Below are 19,816 nucleotides of genomic sequence, written 5' to 3' on the forward strand. Positions count from 1 at the left end.
TTTGCTGATGTTTTAAAAACATGCTTAAAATTGCTTGCATGGTTTGGGCATCATATACATATATAGATATATGTTTTTTTTTAAAAGAAATACTTTTTCAAACGGCCCTATAAAATTTTTGAACAGTTTGAATACAGCAAATAAAAAATATGTACGAAAATATAAATTTTTCTGCTTCTGGTACTGAATATATATATATGGAAATGTTTGTTGACTGTGTTATTGAAACTATAATAATATGATAAACTTTTCTTCCAGTGAAAATAAAACATTCTGGATGTACTATATAAATAGTACAAAATATTTTATAGTTTTTATAATGATAGTTTGCAAAATGTCAGCTGCAATGTTTGTTTACAGTTTAATGAAAGTGAGACTATTTACGATTTAATATGATTAATATTTCGTATAGTATTCTACACAAAATTCTTACTATTTTTGACTATCACAATTATTGAATTTTAAATCAAGAGTAATTTAAGTGTGTTTACGGTTTACTATTGCATTTCCCTTCGTGTGAGCTTCACCCCATCAGTACACATATTTTTCCACATTTCTTTTCCTATCTTAGAACCTAATAAACACCATTAAATGCTTACGAGATGAATGTACCTTCACGAAAAGTGTTTCTGATATCTACAAAATCCTTATATACACACATTATTCTATAAAATATTTATTTTTAAGTTATTTAAATCAGTGATTTTTTTAGTCACCTGATCTAAATCTTGATTTAAATCTCTATTTAAATCAACCTTATTTAAACAAATCCACCTTGCTAGGAATCGAACTCGTATTTGTTGATTAATTTAAATTTATAATGTTCTCAAACTGGCTACTTGACGGCCTGGTAGACTCCTTGAATTTGTTTCAGTATACGCAGGAAGTTTCAAGTATACCGCGCCTCTCTGCGGATGTCTTACTTTTCGAACGAACCTCGTATCTCATTTCTTGAATTCCGTCCGCAGTCAGTTCACTTGTTGCGAGAATATGCGATGGAAAGGACGTGTTATTTTCGTTGTTTTGTGTCAACGGAAGAATTTGTGTTTGCGTCTGGACTAAAAGGAAAAACAAGAGAGACTATTGAAGCTTTGTCGCGACGATTTTAGCGAGATTATATCAACAGGTTTGCCAACTTGTCTCTTTTGGAGCCAAGTAGCATTAGCAAGGCCCATTCTCTCAGTTTTGCTGTCTGGTAGCGTCTTTGGTGCAGTTCTTTCCCCATCCAGCTCATGGCGAAAAAAAACTGTCTTTGTCTCGAATTTCATTGGCAAACGTGGCTTACGGGTTTAACGTGGAATGGCGGCAGAATAATATGTACTCGTATTTATGCTATTCAATACGAATTATACATATATGAGCCTCCACAATGGTGTAGTGGTAACGTCGTTGCCTTGTAATCAAGGAATCCCGGGTTCCATACCCGGTGTAGTTACATAGTGGTTTGGATCCTACTTTAAACTGTAGGCCCAGTCTCGATTAGCCTATCTGTACATAAAGTGGACTTAAAATTAAACTGAACAATAACAACGAGTTACATATTTACTGAAAATGTGGATTTATGCAGTCAAAGACTGTCAGTTTTCATCAATATTTCTAATTTGACACGAGAACAATAGACGTCTTCTAGTGTACTACTGACAGTGACACATTCAATGGGGATATACAAGGCTTCAGCCCAAACGAAATCCCTACAAATCAAAAAAATAATAAAGTTAAAATCCTTATTTTTTACAGTACAACAATAAGAAAAGCTGCACCTAAAAAACTGATTTGATTGAATTAACACGTTTGGTTAAACGATTTAGCAACTATGAACAAAGAAAAAATTGGCAGACATTTTTAAATTTCATGATTTTGAATTAACTTTTGCAACTCGGAACAAATGTGTACGATTACTAAAATAATTTGTTTCTGATTATTTGTCGCCTATTTAAAGAATGATTACGAGACACTATTTTTTTTTCGTTATCCCAAACAAACTTTTATGTTTGTACAGAATCTAAAAATGAAATGTCAGAACGGGGAGGAGGTGAGGGAGCCGTTCGCCAAAAAGTGGAAAGTTTGGATGCACCTTTCAGGGTTATAAAACAGTTACGATACAATTGAATATAGGATCAACACAACCATCGTATGAAGATTTTATGGCCTATCGAAATGACAACAGCTGTGCTGTCTGGTGTCAAACTAATTGGCTTGCACTCCAGAACATAGACCAAAAATGATTTTTGCTAAGGCTGAGCCGATACCACCTTGAACCGATGCCGATAATCTTACTGATTTCTACAGATACCGATAACGATACTTGAAACTTGCAATAATTAAAATTTGTTCAAATATTGATGAATATTGGTGTGTAAATATTCAAGAATTATATGACTCAATTTACCAAGAAATATGCTTTAGAATATCCAAGAATTGCATCAAAATATTAAAATATATATTATGTAATTACAAAATATAGTTTTTCGTGCAAAATTGGTGCTTGTAAAAAGAAGTTTGAATTTCGCATATTTTCCAGAATAATTAGACTCCGCGAAAGTGTTGCGCGGCATTCTTGCGGACCCTGTGAAAGACAAAAATGCCGGGAAAATGTCACTACTTGCGCAGAGACTTGTTTTCGTTTGCCTGCTTCACAGTTAGCTGGGACGGAGTAGTGTATTTTGTCACCTGCTAGTTTTCGCCTCGCACGATGCTCGTTACCGTACTAGCGGTACGTACATTTTTGTTGCCACAAGGCAGTACACAGAGTGTACAACAACCTAAGTAGGTGGACGAGTGACTTGAGGAAGAACGTCGTAGGACAATAGCTACAGCTGTTAATTTTTTTAAAATTGCTAAAATTAAAGGTTTGAGAAAAAAAGAAGAGAGTGGGCAAGAAATTGGCTCCTAAGAAGGAATGGTAATGAAGATGTACTCATCGTGTTTTTTACCTCCGTGGGCGAGTGGTTGCCACGGCACCTTCGATGACAGAGGTTCCTGTTTCGAATCCCGGCCTGAGCAAAGGTATTCTTTACGAATGTCCTTTCATCATAGCATCATCCATCCTCATCATCGCGATCAGCAAAATCGGCAGAAATGCGACCCTAAATAACATTTTTTTTTAAAAAAAAAAAAAAAGAATCACTGTGATTTTTAGTAAATTCCGGTATCTATTCATAGCTACATGATATTCTCAGGATTCATTTTAGGAAAATATTGTTGTACATATGTAAAATATTTAATAGGGTGGTGATCAGCGCCGGACTGAGACTGCTAACAGGGCGGTGGAGATTTTCCTCAGCACGACGTCCAATTGTGAGCAATTGGGAGGAAAAGGGCGTCGAATGTGCGTTTTTGGAAGGACAATGAAAGGGTGCATCGGGATTTTGCGCGGTTTCCCAGTCCGGACCTGGTGGTGATTCATCACATCTGTCGTGTACAATTCTTATTGCTATGGACAAATTCTTAAATATTAATAAACACGAATGCATTCATTACTGTAGTTAAGGTAACTACTGACCCACACGAGCCATTCCTCAGGAAGTGGACTTTCACTAGCAGAGCTTCTGACCTCCGTGGCTGAGCGGTTAGCAGAGCCCGCTCTCACGCCAGGGTCCCAGGTTGGATTCCTGGCCTGGACATGGGTGTTCTGTGAGTGTCCCTTCATCCTCATCGTCGCGATTAGCAAAAGTGGCTGAAAAGCTATGTCAAATAACCAAAATCAAAGCATTTGTAGAGATCTTTGGAAGAATAGCCAGACTATCAACCACCACTGTGATGGACTTATTCTATATTAGAAGAATTCCAAATTACGTGGCACCAGTGGCGCCGGTTGGGTTCCAAAACTGGAAGGCAAGGACAGTTTACTACCCTTTGCAGGTTTGCATAGTGCGGGGGCAAAATTGGCAAAGAGTTGGGGGGGAGGGGGCAAACTGCGTGGCACCAATGTTCCCTGCCTCTCTTTATCCCCCCCCCCTCTGTTGTTAAGAGACTAACTTACACAAAACTACTACACATAATTTATTAATTTCCACTTTATCAGCAATGTATTCTCAAGCCACAAAGTAACCAACTAACGAGTAAACAAGAAATTTGCTAAAGAACCAAATGAGATAGCCCCCGTAGTTGCTTGGAACTTTCGTCGAATGAAAATGCTTAATTTTTCATTAAGAGTATAACATTGTTCAATATGATAAGATTTGTCTACACTAAATTTCTGAGTATATGTATTAAGGAGCGCAACAGCCACCCCCTTGTGCCCCCCAACCCGTGCGAGCGCCTATGCTCTAGGCTCAACTTTTCCTAAAGTTTTAGACTCTTTTCTTTCTTCAGCATTGGCAACGCTTGAAATCGACCTGGTGCTTGTTACAAGTTGCAATTAGAGATGGCGGAGCTTCGAGAAAATGCCGATGTCTGTATGGCTTCTGGGAAATGTAGCTAACGTAATGCGAGAAGACGCACTTGGCGAAACGAGCGACTTCTGAATGGGCGTCGATTACATCGGCAGCCGGTCGCTCGCAACGCGCCCACACTGCGGAAAGGATCAAAAGACCTGCCATTGTGACGCTCCTGCCTTGTTTGGGGAGAACGTCACAACGAGGAAGAAGTGAGGTGGAGGGATTTAGTTGTTCCTGCTGGAAGTTAACAATTGTGTTCCCTGACAAGCATTCTACTTCTAAGATGTAGCTTGCCTGTCTTGACAAAACGTGTTGGGTAAGTTCCCAAGATGTTGGGCAATCGAATATTCCAACCTATCCACCACGGTCCATTCAGCGTATTATATTGGCGCATCGAGAGAATACGGCACAACCGTCTGTCGTGAGAACTAGCTCACTATGAAATAGTTTGAATCCCCCACATTTGCATGCAGAATTCAAGATTTTGAGACAAACTAAAGTTTTTCTCTGTTAAAATATCAACGTCATCTGCTGTCAGATATAACGAAGAAGAATTTGTCGCCTATTCTTGTGTTGCCAAACAAAATTCTCCGACAACGCCCTATGAAACAAGCAGTAATGGTACCAGAAGCGTATAGGTGAAGTGGACAAAACTTTCTAGTCCAGTCTTGGTTCACCGTGCCATAAGTGTGTTACGTGGACCTTATCTTCCTCATAATCTTGAAGAAAAGTGTGTCCACCATATTTCCACGTGGGTGTCCTTACAAGAATTATACGGCTCGCATTTGCAACTGGTGGCTGCGAAACATCAAATCAGCGATCAGTTGAATTCTCTTCGACTGAGTGCAGTCCACTAGCGCACAACATCCAATGCTGATTGTGTAATAGCTGGCCTGTGTAGAGGATCATTTAATTGTATAAAAAGTCAAATATCAAGAAGTATTACACATGTTTATTATAACAAAACAACGCTTCTATTCCGTTGTTCGTGTGCCTACCTGTCGGTTAGGTTAGGTTAGGAAAGGCTCTACAGTAATTTTATGGCCGCTATCGGTCTTCAGTTGAGATTTACACGTCTTCAGTGTGGAAAAACAATTGACACAACGTGGCAACATCGCCATGGATTTTGTGCGCTCGTGGTATACATTTTTAGCCACAAGCGCACTTGTGTTTTTGGACTCCCGGCCTACGACCCTTCGACTAACATCGGGCATTTTCTAGTCACAAGGCACCGAAAGTTCCTGGCGGGACGAAACAAATGAGCGTCGAATACACACCATGTTGCCAAACGTACTGTAAAACCGGGGGGAAGGGGGAGAGTTGATCAGCGCCGTTATTGGATAAAAGTTGTACAATAGTACACAAAGCACGGAAAATTAGTATTCAAAACACTTAAACACTGTACAAGCAAGCTAATAAAAGCAACTATTTTCCCTCTGCTCCTGAAGCTGTGGCATGGAGACTCCAAGGGTCTACAATGAAATCTTATCAGGTAGGTTGAAGGAAATCTACCACCCGGTAGATTTTGACAATAGTTTATTTGCGGAAAGTCTTAGTATATCTGGATGAGAGTAGCACGAGATCTGGAAAACAGTTATTTACGGTTTAGGTTTGATTGAGTACTTAATTACGAAATAAGTTTAAAATACTTCTAGCACTCGTACTTTAATTTTCTGAAAACGACTCGATACTGAGTTATAACCTGGGCCTCAGGCAGAGATTATCGAATGTTGAGATCCCCAACATTTTGTCTAGATTCTAACAGGGTGTGTTTATCTTTGGCACATACTGGAAAAAGGAGTCAATAACCGCGTGCCAGCAACAATTTATTTCACAGTTTGGGTTCCGGAAACCACCTGCAAAGTCTTCCATTCAACAATAAACACACGCTGTTCCACTTATTACCGACTCACACTGCACTCCTTCGTTACTGTACTTTAACAACGAACCACTGATTGTAAGCACGAACTTTCGACCTAACCCAAACAAACACGAACCACTATCAGGTGCGTTACAACATCAAAGCCAAGAACTCAGACTGAAAGCACACGTCCGTACGATTGGCATTTAATGGCAGAATCGCCCAGACTAGAGAGATTATGGCGCCATCTCCAATGACTTCACCATGCTTCTCACACACCAAGGTATGTCCGATAGTTTGATTTTTATAAGCGAAAATCAGGGGCCAGAGTGAGTTAAACACCCTGTATAATTTCTAGGATTTTGAGGACTGACTGTTGATATAAAGTCAGTTTTTAAAATACTAGTTTGCTATATTGTTATTCATTATCCTCTTCGTCGACTTTATCCTTAACTTAGACTTTCCTCATTGATTGAGAATGAAGCGAAATACAATCTGTAATTGTTTTTCCTACGAGTTCTGGTCTGAAAACGAGGGAACGGAAAGTTAATTTTCAAGTGACAAAAGCACAACGCAGCCTCCGCTTACAGAGTTTTTCTTTTCATTTTTTGCCTTTTCTAAACATAGATGGGGGAAGGGGAAGAGTTCCTAATTTAATTGAAAAAATGATTACCGTTTTTGGCCGGAGTCGCACAGTAGATTTATTTTCTATGACGGTGTTCGTCCACATGTTGTGTCGAGAGAAAACTACAAATCTGTTGCTGGTTATGCTTTCAAATGCAAGCCTGTTAGGCGTCACACTATTCGTGAGACTTCCTCGAGCCATAAATTCTGAGAGGTGATGCAATAAAGAGGGAATTTTGATAACCCTCAAGGGTACCATTAAGTCCCGGACAAACTTAAAGAAACTCGTACCTCATGTTCAACAAAATATTGACGAAGCGTGTGACCACCGCATGTCCCTTCGATGTTGCTACTGATCGCGGACTTAACTGGAAGCTGACCTACTTCTTGTTATACATACCTCTATCTGCCCACCAATTGCTTTCGGGGGTGTATCGATGAGTGTTAACAACCTGAGTTGCTAAGTAAAAGTTGTAGGGATAATATCGCTCTCCTGTTACTACGTTGCCAAACGTACGTCAGTTGTTCTTATTAGCTTGCTTGTACAGTAACGGGCAGTTCTGGGTTGTAACAACCGAATTAACTTTCAGTAAGATCGTTACAACCCAGAAGTGTCCATGACTGTACAGCGTTTAAGTGTTTTGAATACTTATTTTTCTTCCTTTTTGTACTATTGTATAAGTTTTATACAGTAACGTTGCTGACCAACTCTCTCTCTCTTTCACTCGTTTTACAGTAGGTTTGGCAACATATTGCGTATCCGACGCTCATTTGTCTCGTCCCGCCAGGAACTTTCGGTGCCTTGTGACTTGAAAATGCTCGATGTCAGCTCATTTTTTACGGCGCTTTACAAGATAATTGTACACTTCTCAACATCTTATTTGACCGCCCTGAAAAAGTTCAAAGTCCGGATTTCGTAAATTTGGCAGCATAGCGCTTCAGAGCCAACTAAGAGTAGCCAACTTTGCAACATTTCATCTTCCGGAATGAAAACGCTCGTGATTTTTTTTTCATTCTTTCACATTCCATAAAGTAAAAATACCCTAAAGCAGTAATAAAATATATGAGTAGACAAAAAAATGTTAAGTAGAAATACGAATGTTGAAAATATTTCAAGATTCTTCGTTCTGAATTTGAAAATAGGAAAATGTATGTGCATTGTGAAACACTAAACAGGTTCTCATCCACCTGGAAATAATTGCGGTCACATTTGAATGCAAGAAGGCAAGTTTACGATGATTTTACCTGGAGTAGTTGGTTAGATAACAACACTTTCGTTTTTTTTAGTGTTTTCGTCAAGATCGAAACATCGTAGGTTCAAATCCCACCCTTTCCTTATAATTTTTTCCTTTTTATTTACCGAGTATGTAGTGTTCTAATATCGTAATATAATATTATATGATATTAATGTATATTTATGCGATGCATGCTCAGTGGCGGCGATTGGGATTCAAAACTGATGGGGCAAGGTGGGGGGAGGGCAAGGACAGTTTCTTTCCCTTGGCAGATAAGGTTTAGCATAGTGCGCGGTCATCTACCCCTCCACACTCCACTGTGCATGCCTCAAGTAATGCTTCTACTAATGTTTTTTTTTTTTTTAAGTGATTGTCAGGATTTTAGGAAATACTTTTCCTTTCATTCAGCTGTTATAAGTTAACACATATTAAGAACTTATATGTCAACTTTCTCCATCCGGAAATGCTGGACAAAAATCGCATAAATATCAACGGAAATATCCAAGAAACGTAGATAAGCATTCTCGTCCAAAGCCGTTTACTTCCCGAAAAATATTTTGCAAAGAAGTAGGTTTGAACCAATGACCTTCCCTTCCATAAGCAAACGATCCCCCTACACCACACGGTTCACGTTATTTAATGCACTCGGTTCGGATCCCACTTTAAACTGTAGGTCCAGTACCGATTAGCCTTACTATGCATAAAGTTGACTTAAATCACCAAATCAACCAATTCATCTCCTTTCAGAGTGGGCCTTCTATGATACTATAGTCGGCCAGCATCCGAATATACAGTTCTGCTTCGCGTATACCAGAGTGTAATTGTATTTAATATTGTGACTAATTTTACTTTAAAACTACAGATTAAAGCGATAATAGTGTCCAGAAAAAGAACCTCAAAGTAGATCTTCACACAAAGTACAGGGTGACAAGAAATAACCCGTACAAAGTTTGGCGTATCCTGCCAAGAATGTAGTGTACCGTAGCCAAATAATTGTTGTGTTATTGTATTCTCCATAGTCTTTTGTCACTGTACTTGTTGTTTCGGCTTCATAACGATTACAGTCTTTGTGTTTCAGACTGTCAACCAAACGCAGTGCAATTTTTTAACTGTGGCGTCAAGGAAAGCGTCAATGTGAAATTGTTCGTTTGCTGGATGTTCCAAAAATGACAGTCTCAGATGCAGTTCGGCGATTCAAGGAGCTCGGCCATGAAGGCGACCGTCCCAGAAGAGGAAGAAAGCCTACCATCAACACGTCCCAGAACCGCAAGATCATCAAAAAGCGAGTTGAGCGAAATCCGAGGGTCTCCATGAGAAAAGTCGCCCGTGAGATCGGGATCAACCGCGAATCGGTGCGGCAAATGGCGAAAAAGAACCTCAACCTCAAGGCGTACAAGCTCCAAAAGGTTCAGCTTCTCACGGACGAAATCAAGCGCCTGCGACTCAAAAGATGCCGCCCTCTGAAGTGCCGGGCCGCAGGTCAGCAATGGGAGCGCATTCTTTTCACAGACGAGAAGCTGTTCACCGTGGAGCAGGCGCACAACCACCAAAACAACAGGACCTGGTCTGCAGAGGCTCCCGGTACCTCAACCATCGTCCAACACCGCCAAAATCCGCAGTCGGTCATGGTGTGGGGTGGAATTTGCGCAAGCGGCAAGACGACCCTGGTTTTCGTGCATCAAGGGGTCAAAAGCAACCAAGAAGTGTACCGCCGCAACATTCTCGAGAACGTCGTCCTTCCGTGGGCCCAGCAGCACTTCGGCGATACACAATGGACATTCCAGCAAGTATCCGCTCCGGCCCACAGGGCGAAAATGACGCAAGCGTGGTGCAGAACCCATTTTCCGGACTTCATCGCATCGACGGAATGGCCGCACTACTCGCCGGACCTCAACCTAATGGACTACAGTCTGTGGTCGATTTTGGAGGCCAGGGTATGTGCTAAATGCCACCACAGTTTGGAGTCGCTGAAGCAATTGCTGCGTCATGAGTGGAACCGATTGTCACCCGAGGACCTGCGGCCCATTGCCCAAAATTTCAAAGCCCGTTTGGACCTCTGTATCGCCGCCCAGTTAGGCCACTTCGAAACCAATTGAACATCTTGTCCCTAAGGTCCCCTGTCATTGTTCTTCAGTGTTGTTTTGCTCAATTGTTTCGGTTTAATAACTTTATGATCACAAACATTAGTACGGGTTATTTCTTGTCACCCTTTATTTTAATCCATTGCCAAACATTTCAGTTACGAATAATATTATGCTTTTACATTGACCGTATTTTCGATTCATGGTGAATTTGCTAAAATAACCATGTCAAGAAATCTAAATATGTAAGTTTTACTAGTAAATGCATTTAAAATGCACGAAACACCAGGGAAGGAGAACAGTAAACCTCAAAAATAAGTAAAAATGCAACAAAAACAGTTACAAATACTGACAAATAAACTAAAAGCCAAAAAAGGCCGAAAATGCAAAAAAAAAAATGTAAAATAGAAAGTGTTTTCTGGCTCTAACTGAAGGGAAACGGACATGATATCAGATTTAGCATTGTTTTCAAGGGTCAGAAAAAGTTAATTCTTCATCAACTTCCGGACCCTAATTAGTAATTATGATCATTGAAAAAGTTGGAGGTAGCTTACTTAAAATTTTCTTGCTGAGGGATCGTATCGTCCCATATCTCCACTTCATAATAAAGAAAGACATCAAGTTCATATTTCGAAAACGACTTGGATTTGTCCACCACGAAAATATGTTTTTCATAGTTTGAAGTTCGTTAGTATTATCTTTCAAGGTTTCCATTGTTTTAATTTCACACATATTTTATATTTCATACGTTCCTCTCTCTTTTCTTTGGAAATAGCTGAAGTTTCTTGTCAAACGGGGTCTGGTTCAAATGACTCCTTTTAGCTCTCCTGTTCCTACTTTAAACAAACAACAAAATACTTCGTAACTAAACGATTGCTTGTTAAAAACACGAAATTTTTACACAATTTACAAAATATGACAAAACGCCAATAGACATGTTCATCATTTTTCCCTTTCAACGTTTCTCGATTTTATCTGAATTCGTTTCCTCATGAAAATTGCCATGAGGAAATTATAGATATGATATTATGTGTGAATTGGTTTCTTCAAACTGGTAGCAAATTTTAACATGAGCTACCTGGAGAAGAGTTAGGGTGCTTGATTCTTACGAGGGAGGTCGTAGGTTCGATTCTCCACCTAGGCAGAGTTTTTTTCAGGATTATATCGTTGGGTGTAAAGTTTATCCACCGTGCTAAGAAGTTAACATTGGTCTCTGTATTTCACGAGAGGAAAGGAAATAGTAAGAGAAAGTTATTTCGATGATAGGAGGAAGTCACATGCCACTTGGAATGCGCAGAATCAAGTTACATAGAGCTAAGTCTGTAATGGTGGTTTCGAATATTGCAAAGTTAGTGCGGAGAGTTTGTTATATCTGATACTCGTACTTTCTGTTCAAAGAAGACAAACATTTTAGATACAAAGCAGTGACGAATTAACGATCATTATGAGGTTTTGAATTTTTTGTTTGTCACTCACTATATAAATACTTATTAGTAGTTTCTTATCGAATCGGCCTTCGTCGCAATAACAATTTACTTACGTTAATTGGCGATTTAGTATTTGATTTAGGCGCATGGTAAGATCGTGGTTAGGGGATTAACAACAGTCATGACGAAGGAACGGACATAAAATTACATATCTTAGAAATTTGAACTCATTAAAAGCTTTCCTTCGTTACAGTACTGCACTACATCACTACTTAACATAACTGTATATCTTTTTTTAGTATATCGAAATCAAATAATCAATATTTTAGGTGTCAGTGAAGAACAAACAATACATAACTTAAATAACATTACATTTTGCATCCTGAATACATATATGTGATTTGTGAATTTATCATGATGTGTGTGTTAACACAACATATGAACAAAAACTAAAAAGAAAAGTTTTAACTTTAAATCCTGGAAATCTCCAATTTCTAAGTGGAAATATCCGCAGAAGGACGTCCCTCAAGTGTTCATCGGATTCATTTTTTTTAAATATTCTAATATCAACGTTATCTGTTCAGCAAACAAAAAAAAAAAGAAAAAAAAGAAAGAGGAGAGGGTGGGATTTGAACCCGCAACCTTTCACTCTTGATGAAAAATGAGGATTGCAGCGCCTAACCAACTGCTCTACGTTAACTTAATGACGTTATACCGTGCGTCCATTTCGATCTGCAGCCGAGAGATCGGGAGAAGCGTGGCGGGCGGCACTGACGGAGATGTCGACATTTGCGGCCTGAAATGCCCGCTTATTTTTATGGACATATGCAGACATTTATATAAATATTGCAAAACGAGCACTAACCTGTGTTATAAGAGTATGGTATTAATTTTAGTAGCTTAGTGACTGTATGTGCCGATGATTTTGACACGCCCACCTCTTGTGAAACACGGCGTAGAGGTTTGTCTGGAGAACGTTCTAACGCTGCACCAATATCATCGAGTTTTGCTTCGGTTAGAATCCGTCGTTTTGCTTAGGTGTTTTAAAATTTAACGATACAGTTTCTCGTAATTTAAGGACAAGATGTCTAACCGTATCTCTGTGTGGAGTTGAAACGCATGGGAATTTCTGTACAAATTACCTACACACGTCTCGACACGGGTTTGTTTTCACGTAGGTACGTGTCATACATAAAAAAATCTTTGTTCTAACGTGAATCTTGCGGCTGGCATTCCAATCGTCTCACTGACACGTCACACATACACACTACAATAACACAAACAAGTAACTGCAAGTAACCAAGAATAACACTCTTGCGCACAGTACGAAATTAACACGCTCTTGGTTTACATTGCTCGCCACTATATTTACAACTCTGTCTTCACCTAGTCGCGAAGGAACAAAAAACTCGAGCTCGGAGATTTCGGATTGCAAGGAAGCTCACGAACACTATTGACTTTTAACGGTTTCTTCTACAGCGTAATCTTGATACAGTGTTGCACATTCAAAACCTCCAAACGATCCCCATCGGCACAAAACTCTTTCAAGGATATAAACTTAAGCAGGACGTTACTGGTCAAAACTATAATTAAAATGTTTTATTATCTGTGGCTCTTAACATCGTTTCTAAAGCGTATTTTTTTGTGTATATAAGAGCAGAACTTGGATGAATTACAGAAGAACTTTTGCGTGTTATAACACAGGTTAGTGATCGTTTTGCAATATTCATATAAATGTCTGCATATGTCTATAAAAATAAGCGGGCATTACAGGCCGCAAATGTCGGCATCTCCGTCAGCGCCGCCCGCCACGCTTCTCCCGATCTCTCGGCTGCAGATCGAAATGAACGCACGGTACCATCAAAAACATGTTGACGTTTATGAAGACTCCCACCTTCCTGTGTTTCAAGCACATTTTCTCGACAAGTCGTGTAAAATATATGTTTTTGAGAACTGTTCGATATTATTATTTTATTATTATTGTAAATAAAAAAAAGCATAAACTCCTCACAAATTTGCTTCTTTCTGCACAAACTTGATGGCAATTTCCTCCAGGTGGAGAAAACTCTATTCAGTGTTTCAAACCCCCAAAATTTCAAGTCGAACAAGCAGAATCGTAAAAATTCCTCAAGGTTCTTTTTCTAATTTATTATTTCTGTTTGATTGTGTATTATAATAGCGGTTTATAGTTTCTAATTTCATCGAATGTGTTAAATTGAAAACCTATCACCGCAGCGTTTTTCGTCTAGTGGAAGGACCTACTCAAAGTTGACTACTCTCACCTGGAGCTGAAGTGCAATGTTGCTAAGTTTACGATTTCAGGACTTAGAATTCTTTCGGGGCGGTCAAATAAGATGTTGCGAAGTGTACATAATTAAAAATTTGCTCGCGCACGATGTGTTCAAATACTTTTGACAAAGTGGGGAGAATACTGATCGGTCGAAAACCTTGAGCGCTTACTGGGTTGGTGATTTTACCCAGGGGGCGTATGTGAGCGAGTTTCCAAATGTTTGGGAATGTGCCAGTATACAGAGATGAGTTGAAAACGTCTGCAATTGCAAATGAGATGTGGAAAGTGATACATTTTAACATGATTATAGTAATTTCATCTGCTCCGGTTGCATTGGATTTTATTTTATTAATTGCAGTTTGGACCTAAGCATGAGTTACAAAAGAGAAATCAAAACTATTTTTGTTTTTGCTTTTGTGAACACTTATGGAGTCGATCGTACGTTTCTTAATTTTAGGATTTATGTCTAATGAGTTCTGAAAATGACCATTTAGTTCTTCAGAAGAAATGCCAATTATTTCATTTCTATCACGTTTTCTCTACACCGAACATTTTAAGTTTGTTCCACAGCGATTTCGGTTGCAATCTATAGTTTAAGAGTTGTTCCGCAAAGGAAAACTTTCTCTTTCGTATTTCCTGCGTGCACCGATTCCGAAGAATGCGGTATTCTTCGAAATAATCACGCACTGACTGCAGGTTTGATTTTAGTGCGGACTTATATTGCCTGTATGCTGCATCCCTGCGGGACATCAGCTGCAGGATCTCGGGGGTAATCCACGGGCTGGGAGGTCTCCAGTGGCGAAGCTCCTATGAGACTTTTGAGGAATAGCCTACCCAAACAATGTTGAAATTAAAATGTTCTTGTACCCTGTAACAATCAAAGTTCGTTAAAACGAATTAAGCTATGTAATCCGAACGTTTGTTTCCGCCGATCCTTCCAGATATCTCGTCAGCCAGGCCAGAAAGAGGAGAGCGCGTTTGGTCGCGTTAAGAGGCAGCTACAGCGTGAGCTCTGCGTAGGTGGAAGGGGAGTGTAAGGAGAGGGGACTGCCGATTCGCTGGGTGAAAGCGGCTAGCCTCAGAACCAACCTGTTGTGCTTCTAGTCATCTTGTGCAAAGTGCGTCGTTCACGCGCTGTATTGTTGAATGTTAATTTACTTCAAGTGCAATGCGCGCGTGTGTTTGTGTGTGTGTCACATAGTGTATTTTTGTTATAAAAATATAATACTGTGAAATTATGTGTTGAAAATTCTAAAGAGGATTTGCAGTGAAATAAATGTAAGTGAACAAGACTTCGTGGCTCTCAGATGCTTAACCTACGAAATCTTGGACACATTGACTGTACAAATGGAAATACGTTTTAGAGATCTTGAAAAGATAAAATTTGTTGAATTGCTAGACCAAAATAGCTTTGGGGGATATAAACTACATTTTCCTGTGTTGAAATTAAATAACCTTCTGTCCACATATCCATTTTTCAACAAAGAACGATTAGAAAATGATTTAAAGAATATCTATGCTGATGAAGAAAAGCATTTACCTAATGCAGACCTTATAAAATTAATAGTTAGAAATGATCTTCAAACAATCTACAAAAAAGTAACACAACTTACCAAGTTGGTCTTGACATTCCCTGTTTCAACAGCTTCCTCCGAAAGAAGTATGAGCACCCTCAAGAGAGTAAAAAATTATCTCCGTAACTCAATGAAAAATGAAAGATTAAGTTCTCTCAGTACAATAGCCATTGAAAAAAAAACTGGTTAAAGAACTTTCTATTGATCAAGGCTTCAAGGAAAGAGTAATTGATACTTTTGCGACCAACAAGAATCGACGCATGCACCTGCTGTATAAAAAAATATAAGCAGATTTTTCAGCCTACCCAGTATTTACGCCTTAGCTTCGCCACTGGAGGAGGTGTCGCAACTCCCTTTCTTTTCACTGGCGCGTGCTTGTCGTAAATCTGTAGGATGAAGTAGTTTAGGAAGTTCACTTTCTCATCCACCGTGTGAAAAGAAGCGATAAGGTGCCATGGCATATTTGCTGCTTCGATATTCAGGCCTTGAATGTCAAGTCGTTTAAAATCTCTGAGGGAGATTACTTTTGGTTTGTATTTATATGTTTTAAGAGAATAGGACATAAAAATAAGATCGTGCTTCGATATGCCTGGGACTGGGAATTGTCCGAAATTTAGAATTTTTAGTGGGTTAGTTGTTAATATGTGGTCAATAAGAGTCTCGCTTTGTTGAGAACGATGTGTTGCTTTTAACGGGCAGGCTGACAGGTTGAGAGACGATATGGTGTCTTTGTAATTCCATACTTCCGGTTTGGAGCTCAGGAGGTCGAAGTTTAGATCGCCAAATATAACACAATGTTCGTATAATGGTAAAAATTTGGATATTTCCTTTTCAAAATTTTCAAAAACTGTTTTTGGGAGTCGATACATTTACCTCAAGTATCAAATATTCCGAACTACCCGAGTATTCTCCTTGAGGACAAGAGAGGAGTTTTACGGGAATGTTTTCTTTTAAATATATTGCACAGCCCCCTCCCCTTTTGTTTATCCTGTCGCAACGATAAAGTCTGTATCCCTGCATGTCGACCAGGTGATTTGGGATCGCTGGAACAAGCCAGCTCTCAGATACAAGAATGGTATCGAAGGACAGAGGCGCAAATATCGTCCGGAATCCGTCGTAGTGGGATAAAAGCCTCTGCGAAATGACGTGCGCTGCATGGAATGCCCTTAGGTGTTTGACTAGCTCCTCCTTCAGTACCGTTACAGCAGGGTGAGAAGGGGAAGGAGAAATTGAGTGACGGGAGGCAGGGGGTTGAGCGCTGGACTCTACTTCCATTTGGCATAGCTGCCGAAAATAGACTGTGGTTAGAGTTAGTGTTGCCATATCTTATAATTTGTTACCCAAACACGGCGCATCTGGCCTGGGAGAGAGAGAGACTTACCAGTACTGAAACCAGGATTCTCTTGCGGCATGGATAGAAGTAGACGTCCACTGGAGAACACACGCATGTTGTTGATTAACATTTGCACAGATTTAATATATGTGTATATGCTATACATTTTTTCAGGGACACACACAGACTCGACACTCGACTGAACTTCTATGAAAACACATACACATACATAAACACATACACTTAGATACGAAGACACAAACTAACATATACAAAAGTAAGCAAAAACACGCGAACATAGATAAGTATCTGGCTTGGTGGCGATTGTGCAGTTCATCATTGCTTGTTCTTCACCTTAGCGTTCCAGAAGAGTTTCAAAGTCGCGAGCCGTGTTGATAGTTTTTCTGCCGTTGCTGCGCTGGATGATGATCCGGCCATCGGAGGTCCAGCAGTTCCTGACCCCGAACGTCTCCTTGGAGAGTCGGAGAAGATGCTGTCTCATCGCCGTCAGGGACTCCGTTATCAAAAGGCCGCTTCCTTTCAGCTTCTTTTTGTTTTTATGCACGTGTTTCCGAGTTTGGTACCTCAGGAACTTAACGATGATGGGGCGGTGTCCCTGCTGCACAACTGATTATTTTAGGAATATAAGCAGTTGCTTTCAAAACCTCCCACAAGCCAAAAGCTTACTCGGGAAGACTGCCACGATTTGACGCTGGATGATAGACAGTGTTACAAACTGTGAAGAACTTCCTTCAAGTTATCTGCAGCAATAGCAATTTTGACAAATGAAGACCACAAGATCGAACGTGCTTTGTCCATTTTCTTGATTTTACAGGACAGCGCGTTATTTCCATGTTACGAGCATGTTCTTTCCTTGTATAAGCAACCAAAATCTCTTTGCAATGGATGGCAAAGAAACGTTCAAATCTTGGAAAATTCCTAGTTACAGAGCCCCTTCACAAAGCTATTTGACATCAAGTCTTTAGGGGGGGCCTTTGCCACTTTATCATGCTCTTCATATACTGAAATATGTATATATAAAGCAATGAATGCAGTACTGCAGAGCAGGGTGCGAAATCATTGATTACTAGTGGGGGGGGAGAAAGTTCTAAATCTACAAACCCTCCTCCCTCACAAACATATGTGTAAATTATACGATATACATACTTGTAATGTTATTAAAAGTAAAAATAAATTACTCAATTAAAAATATATTATTACTATTTCCATAAAGGAAATTAATTTGTTACTTTTATACATATTATATATTGCGAAGCAGCTAATTCCTTTACTAACTGGTTATAGATGTTAAAATTATGAAATAGTTGATGGTTTTATTATGTGTTAGTTTTTTATTAGTTTGTGCTTTATGTTAATATAAACCAATTAGATTTCAAAGTTATTATTGTCTTGCATTCTTCCTATACTTTCATTGTGTGTATTGATGTAGATTTGTTAATGATCTCTTGAGAGAGAAATCATTGAATACTCACAACTACACTAATTTTTGTGTGTTTTCGATATTATTCTTAGTCAAGTATATTTTAAATTGAAGTAATTGCCTGTATTTTATTTGTTATAACAAAAGCTCTCCCCCCGGAAATTTTCGGGGGGATTTTTGAGGCAAAGATTGTTGGTTGGCGGAAATCCCCCCATTCCCCCCAGAATTTTGCACCCTGTTGCAGAGCAAAGAAGAAAAGACTACACAATATTTTAAGGTGAAATGATTTTATTCTTAATAGCTTAGCTAACATGCAGCAGTTTTTGGTTAATATCTACTGTGAATGCTCCATACCACAAACTAAACATTCATTTCCTACTAACCACGAGCGTTTTTTCCCTAGTTCTGCGGTGTGAAACTACTTGCTGAGACTGTTCTGCATGTACAGTCAAATCAATCAACCAGGGGAGCAAGGGACGAAAAACCCATAAATAGAACAGTAGTGGTATTTGTGATATAACTAGGGCGAGAAAGTATGAGGTGTTTTGACTGAATAGAAATACTTAAAACTAAGGCAAAATGTCTATAAAATTTCATTGCTACTGTGTAAAACCTACGGTTTTTGTAAAAAAAAAGCTTCCGAGAAAGTATGACCCCCTCAAATTGATGTGGCTAAACCTAAATTTGCTAAAATTGCTGTTTATAAATTTGTTAAAAATATGGATTTTCTCAATATTGTTTTAATTACACTTAAAATTAAGCTAAAAAGTTCATATGAGCTACACCTACCTACATGCACCCACACATCTAACCACACTTACCTATCTATACATATTTACCCACACATACACATACAAGTCTACTTCTGGTCTACTTCTATTGCATCATGTTGTGCAACAAATTATTAGACTTGTGTTGTTTTCTGATTGGTTGGTTATGATGTAATGGGGGTCTTCTGATTGGCTCACTGTTTCAGATGCGATTTGCGCTTAGGCTATTTAAAGAGTTCTTGCATTACAGATTAGTTAATATTGTGAGAATAGTTGAAGAGTATAGAGGTGTTGTTCCAGTGCTCCTCATATTATAGCTCTGTTTGGTATGATATAGTGATTTTCTTATTATTTATATTAAACATATTTCTAGTATACTGAACAAGAATCTTATATTTTGTATAAAAAAGTCTGATATTTGTTACATCTAGTTGTAATTAGTTTATATTTAGAGTTTTGGCCTGCAGCTGTTGCAATCTGTGTCCGTGTGTTATACAAGATCAATACGCATTGGGTCATTGCCTTTCTATGCATGTCTGCACACGCAATTGAGGCAGGTTAGTGTTTCAGTAGGTCACTGCTTTTCTGTCGATCAATACTTATTCCACCTTCGTGCATGTAAGCTATATTGACATTATAATTTGTCATAGTTTTATTAAGTATAAAATTTTGATTTGAAACCCAAGAAATCTGATATAATAAACCTAGGATAAAAATTAATAATATTAACATATTAAATATATACAATAATTATACAAAGTACACTGCTGAACCCAATTCATATTTTATATTAAATATAGA

The 19,816-nt window shown here is 38.9% G+C and overlaps 1 protein-coding gene across 1 annotated transcript in view; it reads right to left on the bottom strand.

Annotated features, from left to right (window-relative positions):
• LOC145991713 (uncharacterized) overlaps window positions 1-19,816 on the bottom strand; it is a 659,814-nt gene that overhangs the window by 160,823 nt on the left and 479,175 nt on the right. The window lies entirely within an intron of this gene.

Source organism: Lepisma saccharinum, chromosome 8 (assembly GCF_977018435.1).
Source record: "Lepisma saccharinum chromosome 8, izLepSacc3.1, whole genome shotgun sequence".
In the NCBI taxonomy this organism is placed as follows: domain Eukaryota; kingdom Metazoa; phylum Arthropoda; class Insecta; order Zygentoma; family Lepismatidae; genus Lepisma; species Lepisma saccharinum.